This window comes from Phalaenopsis equestris, unplaced genomic scaffold (assembly GCF_001263595.1).
Source record: "Phalaenopsis equestris unplaced genomic scaffold, ASM126359v1 Scaffold000258, whole genome shotgun sequence".
Lineage (NCBI taxonomy): Eukaryota > Viridiplantae > Streptophyta > Magnoliopsida > Asparagales > Orchidaceae > Phalaenopsis > Phalaenopsis equestris.
In genome coordinates this window covers 278925-291812 of record NW_018164700.1, presented here as the reverse complement: position 1 = coordinate 291812, position 12888 = coordinate 278925, and the positions used below count along the sequence as shown (strand labels likewise).

The window sequence follows — 12888 nt, the reverse complement described above, 5'->3', positions numbered from 1 at the left end:
AGATTTATCTTATGTTTCCACAATTTTTTTTTGTAAGCCAGTAATTGGCATGTTGAATACTTGCTCATCGGGCTTTTAGCCAACTGTTTCTCTCTTGCACTTGGGAAAGCATGTGATTTTCTGTTTCTTTCTTGAACGCCCGAACAAGAAAACTTGAACATTTGTTTGTCATCATTGTTATTTCTATAGGTTTAGAGTGGATTTCTTAATAACTTGACAAGCATTATCCTTTTAATACCAACTTAGAGAATTTGGTTTTGAATAACAAATAATCGAAGTGAAGAAATTTCTTCCCTTATTGGATCCAAAACAGCTTCTATGATGTTATATTTCAATTCGAGCTTAAGGTGGAAATGCATGCAACATCAAGGCCTCATAATCTGCTTTTAGTGCTGGTGGTAGAGTATTAGATGATTACAGAAGTAGCTTATCCACTAAAACCGTTAATGCATTGATTTGTGCCTCTAGTTGGCTTCGATTTGCTCAAAAAAATGCAAACACTTATGATAACCTTGATTTTTTATCTCAAGTTTGTCGCGGTAATGACAATTGTCTAGTGTCTTGCTTATTTATAGTTGACCTTTAACATTCTCTTTGCTTGTAGCTGTAAGCAAGTTATTTTTTTGTCTTATGGAAGATATCTAATTCTTTGCTCAAGTGCTATATCTTTTGCACTAGCTTTGAGAGCCTTAACAACTGGAATAATATTCAATTCTATTTGACATTTTTTCTAAAGCCTTGCAACATAAATCATCAATAGAGATACAATTAAATTAGGGCTGCTCGGATACTTTTTCTTTAACAATTTTGAGGCTTGCAGTTATTTTTTTTCATGGCAGCTAGGCTTATTATTGCCATGGCTGCTGCAATACTGCATGGGGCAATTAACTTTTTTTTTTATTCTGAAGTTGGAGCCTGAATTGGGCAAGTAATTTTAGAACATAAAGAATGTTTTGTAGGCACTGGGCAGAACTTGCTATTTGTCTATGATGTTTTTGTAGGCACTGGGCAGCACTTGCCATATGTAGGAACTTATTTTGAGGTATGATTCTTGCTAAATGCATAAGATTCTTGTTTTTGTAGGAACTGATTCTATGAAGAATGGAAGATTGGTATATATGAGCAATGCTCTTGTATCTAAACTATCAACGCAATGCTCTTGTATCTCCTAGTTTAATATGCAATGCTCTTGTATCTAAACTATCAACACAATGCTCTTGTATCTCCTAGTTTAATATGCAATGATCATTTATAAATTACCTGAAAAGTGGCATTTGGAGAGTACGATTAATATGCAATGCTCTTTTATTAATATGCAATGCTCTTGAAGCAACCATCTAGTTTCCTGCCTTCATATTTCTATTTTTGAGAGTACGATTGCTTACCTGAAAAGTGCCATTTGGAGGAAAATATTTTGGAAGCATTTGGAGGAATATCAACACAATGCTCTTGTATTTCCTGCTTTCAAATCTTTTTTGGAAGCATTTGGAGGAATATTAATGTCTGAATGGAAGTAATTCAGGATTCTTTTTAGTCTTAAGGTTTATTGTTTCATAATAACAAGTTTGTTTGAGATAAACATTGGGTTGATAGTTTAGCTGGAATTAATATTTCAGTTCAATTATTGTTTTTTGGAAGAAACAATGCTCTTTTATAAATGCATAAGAATTCAGTGGTACATAAAGAATTTTGTGGTATATATGTAAGTTATAAAATGTTTGATTTCTGAGTCGGTTGTTGGGGAAAAGTAGCTGGCTGAAGATCCTCCTGGATCACTAGTGTATATAATAATAAAGCTGAAGCAGTTAATGAAGGTTTAGGCATGTTTATTCTATTGCAAATCTTTTACATTTACTGGGTTTCTGGTTGACACTTCTCTGGTATATACTCTCTTTTATTAACATACCATGAAATGTTAAATCCTAGACCCCAAAGACCTGGATAGCTATTTGGGTGTCATGCATGCTGCCTCATAAGGACATCAAACTTTAAAAACCTGATTTATATACATGATGCTTAAGCTTTTATGCACCCTAGGATTTGGGTAATAAAGCTGATGTTTTTAGATTAAATGTTTAAATACATATGTTCCTTATTTTACCTTCAGGTGTTGGCGTGTTGCAAGTTATCACTGAAGAATCAACAACTGATGCTGAGCTAATTACGACTGTTAAGCAATTGTATGAAACAAGAATGAATGTTATTTCTGTTGAATTCAATTGACTCGTACTTCTCATAACATACTTGTATATGTATTAGAAAATTACATTTGCCTGAAACTGAAGTTGATTTGTTCATTTTTTTACAGATAGAGCTTTTGGGCAAGCATGGATTCATGGTTGAGCTCTATGAATTAATCCAGAGGATGTCATTTGAGCCTTCCATCCCAATGTGGAGTAGAATTTATTATAGCTGTAATAATTACTAAACATGATGTGTATAGGAGATTGAGAGAAGTGAATGCATGCTGAATTTACAATTTGAAATTTGATTTCAAATTCACAAAGCTCTGAGAATTGAATTGAATTTACAATTTGAATTTTGAACATTATCTTTTTATGTAAGATATTATTTGTTTGACTAATGATGAATAGATGTTTTTGTTGAAGTTTTTTATTTATTGTTTTTGGTAATTTGAGAATTAATTAATAATTCTTATATATTTTATTTAGAGTTATTTCAATTTATAAAAGTTAAAATTGTGGCATTTTTTATGTGGTATGAGAATTAATATTTAAATTTGTGTCTATTTAAATTCAAAAAATATAAAAAATTTAAAAATTTTCGAACGTTTCGAACAATTCGAACATTTCGAACATTTCAAACATATTCGAACGATTCAAACAAATTCGAACAAATCGAACCGAATACGAACAGATCTTTCACGAACAATTTCGAACACGAGCCTATTTCAAACTAACCGAACACAAACACGAGCACTGTTCGTTCGTGTTCGGTTCTTTTACACCCCTAGACATAGCTCCCATTGTCCATCAAGATCTCCTTTATATTGTAGCAAGGTTCGCCAATTCTTGTGCTGATGACGAGAGGGCCTTGGTGGGGGATTTGAACCCCTTTCTAATCAAAATCATCAAAAGTGATAGACTCAAGATGTAATTTTTTCAGCGTTGGTTCACTAGGTGCAGTGAAAAGGACTTGATTGGTCAGCAATGAGCCTCCAACAATTGTTTGAATTTTGCCCATGATTAGGTGACCCCCATGTTGTTTGAATTTTGTCTAGTGGGAGCATTATCGTATCGGTTGGTTAGTTTTGCACAATTCGACCAAGAAATCTCTATCGAATCAACCTTTCAATCATTTTCTTGAGCTGTTAAATGCCTCAGTGTCGTGGTCATGATTTCAATGAAAATGATAATATTGTTCATGATTACATGAGTTATGTTTTAGGGAGTGAGGCCACTTAATAGTTTTCTCTTCTTTGATGACCATCAGGACGTTAAACACAAGACGTGTTGAGTGGTGTATACTCTTTCTTGGCTTGATGCTCACTTCACTAGCTAATAGATTGGGGAGGGAGGATACGAGCCCTCTGTTGTTCGGACTTTCTTCGTTGCAAAGTTTGATTGTTGTCTCTGGCTTTAGTCTTGCGCTTTCCCCCAAATTGCTCGAACTGCTCCTTGTGTGCATTGAGGGCCTCGTCTACAGTGATTTGGATCTCAACATAATGGACAAGATCAACATAAGAATGAACTGTCTCCTGCATCAGCTATGAGTAGAAGGGTCTTGTGCGGAGCCCCCCAAGGAAGATTCCTCTCAGTAACTTCGAATCCAATCCCAGAATTTTGCGGGCTACAACGGAAAACTTACGGAAGTAATTCTTGAGCGACTCTCCTTCACTTTGGCAAATTCGTGAGAGTTGGGATAAATCCTTGATGATCCGTCAGTTCGCTATGAACTGCTCCATGAATTGTTTGACAAGCTCGTGAAAGGTGTTTATAGTGCCCCCTGACAAACCGTGGAACCAGCTGCGAGCATGTTCTTTAAGAGTGGTCGGAAATACTTGACATAGAAGCACATCAGAGGTACGTTGAATGTGCATGATGTTTCGATAGTGATCAATATGCTCATAGGGGTTAGTTATCCCTTCGTAGGTGTCGATGTTCGAAAGCTTAAAGCCTATTGAGATGGATTGTTGGAGGATCGCATCTGCTAAGGGAGAAGATTCATGGATTTTATAGTGAACGGGGAAGAGATCATTTTTCTCTATGGGGGAACTCTTCTCGGACTAGGCGTCGTAGCTCGTTATGAATGACATCATCTAGAATGACAGCAAGGCGTGGCGGTGCTATGTGAACTGCGCGAGATGGAAAAGTGGAACTTGCGGTATTTATGAGTATAGCATCATGACATGGCAAGGGAAGTGTTCTTCTTGGGGAGCGGGGTCGAAACAAATTCCTCCGAGTGATGTGCTTCCTGTAGGTCGCTAAGTTAGTGGTAAATGAAATTCATCCAATGATGTGGGCAATGGTTGTTGAGCCTCGCGTAGGCGATGTAAGATCTATAGTTGAGACTCCTCTATTATGCAAATTCAATCTTTCAGAGGACCTGAAAGGCCTTCGTTGGAAGGATAACGTCTCTCACGACCGAAAGATGAAGAGGTATGACGCTTTTGGCTTCGTGACAGCTCCCTGAAACAATGGGTGTTGGAGCGTGCTTCGTTGTCACGAATATTGTGTCTAGTGACCATGTTGTAAACTCTTAAGTACATCAGTGGTGAGATTGAAGTTTCCCACATACTGTGTCAAACTAATGCGCGCCAGAAAATTCGCGACAGTAAAGTAGCAGATCATCTTCTTAGCATGAAATGAAGATTCAATGCACATTCAAAAGAGAAAAGAAAACTATTAATGACACAAGAAGTTTTTACATAAAAAATCATAAAGGGAAAAATCACGGGATCTGGTCCAGCTGAAGAATTCCACTATAAAAAGATAATTACAGTTGCAACCACTTGTCCTACAGGCGAGAAAATGTTATTAGACTTCCCAAGTTACAACGTCGATGTTCGGATGATTTTGTTGTAGGAATGGGCGACGACTGATAGAGAATGGTTGTGGCCGACAGATGCCAGTCGATAGCGTTCAGCGATCGTTGGTGGCGGTCGGCAGTGGTCGATATCGGTTGGCGGTAGTCGACGGCGACTGACAGCAATCGACGGCAGCAGGGCGGTGCTGGACTTTAGCTCCTTCTCAAAGCTTCAATTTCTTTCTCAAGGCTCAAACTCTCCTACCCTCTCTTATGAAAGGAAGGAAAACTCCAACCTCTCTTTCTTGCGCGCAATGCTGAGGATGCTAAGAATGGAAAAGCTTTTGTCCAAAAAACTATGCCAGTGCTACCTTCAGTCACACATGAGGAGAACGCTCGTGCATCTAGCTATGCAAGGCAAACCCTCTAGCAAAGCAAGACGATCACTTTCTTCTATGCTTGCTAGGATTATTCAAAGTAGGTCCAGAATTGGCAGCGTCCAAAATATCCAAAGATAATTCAAGGGAGTAAGTAGAGGAGGAGAACGCTCGTCCATCTAGCTATGCAAGGCAAACCCTCTAGCAAAGCAAGACGATCACTTTCTTCTATGCTTGCTAGGATTATTCAAAGTAGGTCCAGAATTGGCAGCGTCCAAAATATCCAAAGTGACATTATATTGATGATCCCAACTACTACCCATATCATTGGGTAATTAACCATCCAATTGAAGTTATTTTTGCTTTTGAATTATTTAGAAATTTAAGTTTGAGTGCTTACAAATTTCATATTTGGACTTCAGATCAATAAATCAAAAAATAGGATGATGGAGGATTACCTCTCATGGGAAGGGGTCGAGTCATTTTGGTGGCATCAAATATTTTTTTGACGAACTTCATTTTTGAACCAATGACAGAGCAAAGAGAACTAAACCTAGCAAATGCAATGTGTAAAAATCAACAAAAGAAGGTTATTCTTATAAATAGTATTTGACTTTTGTTTAATGGTGTTTTTATAGAAAACACTTTTGAGGATGATCTATGATTTCCGAATGGAAGGGAGTTAAAGCTCACGATGACATCTTAGATGGAGCATATGAAATTGAGTAATGACTTTGAGCCTTCCAACCAATTCTTCAAAATTATGACCGGTTGATTACAAAAGAATTGCTTTAATAGAATAGAAATAGTTGGATGAAGTGGTCCAAGTTCAACCAAAGAACAATATGGTATTATTGTCGCCACCACAATAAAGGCCATCTAATAAGGATAAAGAGAAAAATATTATGATCAACAAAGAAATGACATCCAAAGATTAAAAGAAAAAATCTAACTTCAATAAGGAGACAAATTATAATATATTATCATATTTAGAAAAGATTATTGCATAGTTGAGTATCTATGAAGCTCTTTTAATATCAATAGACATCTGAAAAACTTAAATTCGGTCTCTTAAGGATTTGAAGAAGTATGATATATGAAGACTTACATCACTATGAAACAAGATTGAGAAGCCCAAGCGGTTAGAACTAATGCATAATGAAATGAAATGAAGCATCAAATAGTAACTCCAAATTAATTGTGATGATACATACGGGGCTTATAGATTTCAAATCCACAAGGAATGAAACAAGCCTATTTCTACTGGGCTTATAATATTTCCTGGAAAGGAGTGCCAACTAATTCATCCAAGCTTGTTAAAATCACGAGGTCTGGTTACATGTTAATGCAGGATGTGTATGTAATTCAATTAGGAAGATTGATAAGACATACAACTCAGTTTTATAACTCAAGCTGCTCAATTGCAAGAGGCATGCAATACCTCTAACTAATCTATTAATTTATTTTAATGTTCCTTTTTTCTTGTACGCAACTCTAACATAAGATGCATATGATGAAATTTTGAAGGCGTGATTTAGGCCAAAAAATTGGTATAACATCACACGAGAAGTGATTCTCATCTTCAAAGTTTCGAAGAATCCTACACATATGTAGGAAAATTATATGAAGAGGAGTGGAAGCTATATAAAAGCATATTGTAATTTTCCCTAATTCTTTTTTACTTTATTTTACTCTCTATGATCTTTTTTATTATTTAGTTTGAGTAGAATAAAATTATTTCCTAGAAACCTACCTCATCGCAATCAAGGCTAAGCACCAACAATATACAAAATTTTTGTAAGAAAATAAGCATGTCAAACTAACATGCGAACATCATAAATATTAGGTGGAGAGACCAGTTTGGTTGGATATCACTTTTGACCCTAGAAGAAAAAAAAAAGGGAGTAATGCGGCCTAGCATAGTCTACCAAAAAAGGGTATCAATATTGACCCTACAAGAAAAGAAAACATATCAGTCTAATGTAGATATTCTGGCCATTTTAACTCAAATTTGGTCAGGATGAATTTAAAGCGTCAAAGTTGTTTTAAGATTTATGCAATATATGAATAAATCAATCAAATCTTGTATTACACTAGTATAAAAATAAACCTGAAAGTTTTAAAATCCTTTCCCACCAAATTTTAGTCGGGATATTCTCAATTTTGCTCTTCACCTGAGAGTTATAGCCATTGTTTGTTGGAAACCATAAAAGGGGATCTCTTTGTTTATTATCTAGTTTATTTGATTCTTATAATTTCATGGTACAGTGTATTCCCGTTTGTTGGCCAACTGACTTGTTGGTATTCCTTGTGAAGAGAATGGAAGTGCTTCTGCATGGGGAAGAGCCTTTTTATCGCCTTACTTGATTGCATATGCGTTGGGGCTTTTCTTTGTGGTGAGAAAGGAAAGTAATTAGGCCTAAGGAAGAGCATTTTGTTGTGCCTTATCTGGTTACATATGTGTTGGCCTATTCTTTGTGGCGAGAATGAGTGTTCTAGAGTCTTAAAAAGAGTATTTTCTTTGGGTCTATTAAATTTTTACACCTGTGCGAGACTTCTCATGAGTGCTCTGAGCTAGTATCAGTTTGGTTCAACCTGTTGTGACTGACCTGAACTATTATAATGTTGCTCTACAAATCATCATTTAAGAAGATATGATTTACATATTTTTGGCGTGCTATATTTTATTTAGCTGATTCATGTTTACTTGTGAAAAGGGACAAAAAGAAATCTAGCTTGTATATTCTTTCATGTGGAAAGTGATACGATCATTAAGACCTGTGGTCTGTAGAGCTAACCTCAGTACAATATATTCAATTCATTTCAAATATATTCAATCCAGGAAACACAATTCATTCAAATATATTCAATGCAGAAGTTATAATCTTACAATAATTTCAAATATATTCAATACAGGAGATACAAATGCTTCTTAGTTGATTTACTAGCATGGTACAAATCATTCAAATATATTCAATGCAGAAGTTATCATCTTACAATAATTTCAAATATATTCAGTACAGGAGATACAAATGCTTCTTTAGTTGATTTACTAGCATGATACTACAACAACAGTAATTTTGGCTGACCACCGCTCTTGGCGAGCTTAGCATGAGTTGGTCTGTAGAGCACTGCTTATAAAATGTATGTTAGATTAGACATCCCGCGCTGGAACCTCATCCAATAATTACTGCATCAGAATCATGGTCAGTTAACTGCTTCTCTTCTTCTATTTGTTTTTTGTTCTTTCTTCCTGTTTGCTGTCCTCAGAAGCTTCTGCTCTGCCTTTCTTCTCTTTCACCTCCATTCTTTTCTTGTGTAGATGTTGGATAAGACCACCTAAAGCGAAATCGACATCATCACTTCTCAAAAACTCCTCTGAAACTTCCGCTGGAGTTACCTCCACCTCCATCAACAACTTATCAATCTCTTCAAACAGAGAGTGCTCATCAATGGCATGGTAACAGCACTCTGAAGCTATCAAGACCACAGTAACCCATATGGATGTGCATATCCATTCTACCTGGTCGCAGCAATGCTGGGTTAAGCCGATCCTTATAGTTTGTCATCAACACGATGATTCTCTCCTCACCACTGGCCGACCATAAGCCATCAAGGAAGTTTAACAGCCCCGAAAGTGTTACATAATTGCTGTTCCACGTTGTCTCGTTCTCTTCCTCTTCATCTCTGTTTTTCAGATCAATGGAGCAGTCAATGTCCTCAATCACAAGCACTGATTTGTTTGTCATGGCTACTAGCAGCTTTTTCAGATGAACATTCGTTCTTTATTCGAGTTAACCTCCTTAAGATTCAGGTCGTAGATGTCAAACCAGAGATAGTTAGCAATGGCGGCGACCAAGCTTGATTTGCCAGTTCCTGGAGGACCAAAGAGCAGATATTCACGCTTCCAGGCCTTCCCAATCTTCTTACAGTATTCCTTTCTCTTGACAAATCTCGCCAAGTCCTCATTGATCCTTTGTTTGAGCTGTACCTCCATTGCTAGCGTCTCCAACTTTGAAGGATGGTTTAGTTTTATGGAACTCCAATTGTCATACCGATTCATATAAAGCTTCAACCGTCTGTCGGCTGACTTAATGGCATTGGATCTTGCCCGAATGTGTGGGAAATAGGTGGCCAATGTTATTTCCTTGTACTTGCTGTGGAAGCTGAGCTCATACCATTTGACTTTGATGGTTTTCTCTACGCCGCCGCTGGAGGTAGACTGATTATCTTCGCTGATGAGCTTCCACCTGTATTTCACTCCTTGGAATTCATCTATGAGCTCTTCACCATCATCGAGGCTGATGACGATGATGTCGTTGTCCTCTGTCTCACTTGCTCGCAGCCGCTTCATAGTCGGGGAGATCTTTGTCGTTAGATAGGTGTTGGCGGCGTCATAGAGCTTATTGGAATGGAGTCCTTCCTTTTGTTGGATGATGATGGTGTCCACGGTGGAGAATTGGCTGAAGAGTTTTTGGATGCCGGAGGTAGCTATGCTGCGGAACTCATTGGGAAGGCATTCATTGATGATGGTTCGAGCGAGCATCGCCGAGGCAGTTATGGAGACAATTGCTGTGAAATACTCCTTGGTGAATTCTACAGCTTTGCTCCGTGAATCCATGGAGTAATTCTGGCTTTAGATCTTTATGATGTGGATGGAAATGGATTTGGGAGGAGACCTCGACCTTCTGCTAGTTTCTCTTTCAGTATAGAAAGGTCTTGTCCCTGCTTATTGAATGGATTAGATTTCTTGGTTTTATAGAAGACAATTCAAGCTGGAGACCAAATTATTGTATGGGAGTACAGTTTTGCATTAGAGTTCCAATCAAGGTCTTTCACGTGTACACGCAAGCCCCCCATGTATTAAATTAGTTTTTTTTTTAAAGGGGCTTGCCTATACACGTGGCAGGCCCTGATTGGAGTCCTAGCACATTATTGGTCTTTCAATCTATATAATCTTTGGAAGCATGAAGGATCTATAATTATATACATATAAACTTTCATATTTACACACAAAACATTTAAATTTTTAATATCATAATGCATAGGTTTAAAGCACAAAACTGTTAGGTATGTAAATATGAAAGCTTGGGTATGAGATATGTAAATACATAAAAATTGTGTGCTGTATATGTAAATGTCCCTAAATAATAATAAAGTCTAGGTTTCCTTTCTATCCAAGTCTTTGAGAGGTGTGCTCTTCAAGTTTTCATTCAACCCAAGTACTTGTATTATGCAAAGCGTTACAACGAAGGTCGCAATCTGCTAGCTAGGCTTCATCAAAGATGTAAGTTCCCACCACATCGCAGCCCTTCTTTTTGTTTTGGATGTTCAGGATTACGCCTTTCAGTCATATGAATTTATTTCTTAATGAATATAATACTCTTCGTTCGTTTGTTTGTTTCAGAACCGTTCAAGCTAGACAAAAGCATTTCCTACGTTGTATTTGAGCGAGGGTAAGACTAACTTATTTTATGTGATCTTTCCAGTTGTTACGACTGCATTTTTCGAACTGTTTCACAGTGATTTTATTTATGGAAACTTGCCTACATACCACACATTTCTTATGTATTTACATATCAAACACCCGAAGTTCAATGTTTATAATTATAATATTTTGGTGTTGCAAATTTATGCATGAAAATGTATATTTCACTTTTTAAAAGGTTAGTAGTTGTGATATTTTTTATTTGAAGTTAAAGATTTGAGTGGTATGTATGTAAATCTTAAAGTTTATGGGTTAGATATGTCAATATATAAGAATTGTGCTTTATGTATAATTAGACGCTTCTTTCTTAATATTTTGACTGATAAATAGTACATTAAAGCATGCTTACTTGTTCTAACACGTGCTTGATTTGTTCGGATTATCTAATCTAGGCTGTGTTCGTCATTTTTATTCAATATAGAGTCAATAGTACATGAAAATAAAATATCTGACAATTAGTATTGAACAAACTTGGGGAAATATTGGATATGTTTATGGGAAGGACGCTTCTGCTGCCATTTGTTTCGTTTTCATGGTTCTGTACTTCTGTGAAGCTTGATTAAAAATTTAAAAAAAAGTTACATTTATGCCGCACAATTCTTATTTATTTGCACATCTAACACCTTAAGTTTGATAGTTACATTTACGATACTTTAGTGTCATAAACATAAATGAAAAGGTAATATTTATTTATGTGATCTTCATTTTTTGAGTGTTATGTATATAAATATGAAAGTTTTGATGTTAGATATGAAATACATGAGAATTGTGTGGGATTTAGATGTTTTAGCCAAAACAAAGTGTTTCTAAATTTGGATCAATAAGCTAGAAATATTAGTTTGATATCATGCAGGTTGAAATGGACTAGTCTAGTTGATATTATTTTGGGCTTTATTTGGAGTTAATGTGTAATAAGAAATTTGTTTTTGATACGTCATCAATAAATCCATCATTCGACATAAATCTCGAGGCATAGCACAGATCTAAGAGTGATCTTTTGAGCAAGAAATAGTCAAACTTCGATTAAAAGTCATCTAGAATTTTGATTTCAACAAATTTATGGTCAAACTGATCAGCTCAACGAGATGGACGCAACGTTACCAAAATCAATCCAACCCAAACACAAACAAGCTCTGATCAGGCCATTAAATCATTTTTGGAAGCTTTCAGGGTATGTTTGGAAGGCAAATAGATCCCAAATCTAGCAAAATCATAGTCAAATTGAGCGTATCGACAAGACAAACCTACCGAGCCCAAGATTGCTCAATTTTGTCATCATTAAGACACTTAGATGTTTATCGAATTTCTTCTGATCAAGGGGATCCTTCCGGGTCGTCTGATCAAGAATGGTAAGGATTTCTTACTTATTTACAATCTAGACTTTATAAATAGAGTCCCGCCCTACTCATGAACGAGGACCTGGAGTTTGCAGCTTGAAGAAGATTGAAGTTTGGAGAATGAGTTGAAGCCCAACGTTACTCCTGCACCAATGATCCAACGACGTTTCCTACTCCTGCAACTGCCGATGATCACCACTCATCGGCGACTGCTGATTACCATTAGTCGTTGCCCAATGCTTGCGAAAAAGCACTCGACGAAGCAAGTTATGAAGCAAAGCATCTCCCCGAACGTCAAGCTGACTCTGAAGATGGTGCATTGAAGCCCCGACTATTGCTCCACTTTGCGACCGCTCTCTATCGTGGGGCCACAAATCCTTCCACGCACCGACGTTGTAACTTGAGAGACTATAAAACAAGTGGCTGTATATTTAATTACTAACTCATTGTGGAATATTTCAATTGGGCAAGACATTGGTTTTCTTTTTTCTTTACAGGTTTTTCACGTAAAGTTTTTTTGTGTTTTCTACCCATCATTTCTAGTTTCTCGTGCATCACTAAGATGTTAATTTATCACTATAATCGTGAATTCTCTTGAACGCACTGGATCTGATTAAATACAAATAATTTTGGGCCACATATATTTGGATATTCAAAAAAAAAATAAAACCTTCTTGAATTAATCATGAGATTATGTGAA

The 12888-nt window shown here is 36.5% G+C and overlaps 1 long non-coding RNA gene and 1 pseudogene across 1 annotated transcript; one reads left to right on the top strand and one right to left on the bottom strand.

The window, feature by feature from the left end:
- Positions 1 to 7560: 7560 nt before the first annotated feature.
- LOC110024518 lies at positions 7561 to 10286 on the bottom strand (annotated as a pseudogene).
- Positions 10287 to 10533: 247 nt separating this feature from the next.
- On the top strand, positions 10534 to 12650 carry LOC110024480. The gene is made up of 3 exons (XR_002294003.1): positions 10534 to 10650; positions 10771 to 10819; positions 12284 to 12650. It is a non-coding gene; the product is annotated as an uncharacterized LOC110024480 (long non-coding RNA).
- The last annotated feature ends 238 nt before the right edge of the window (positions 12651 to 12888 follow it).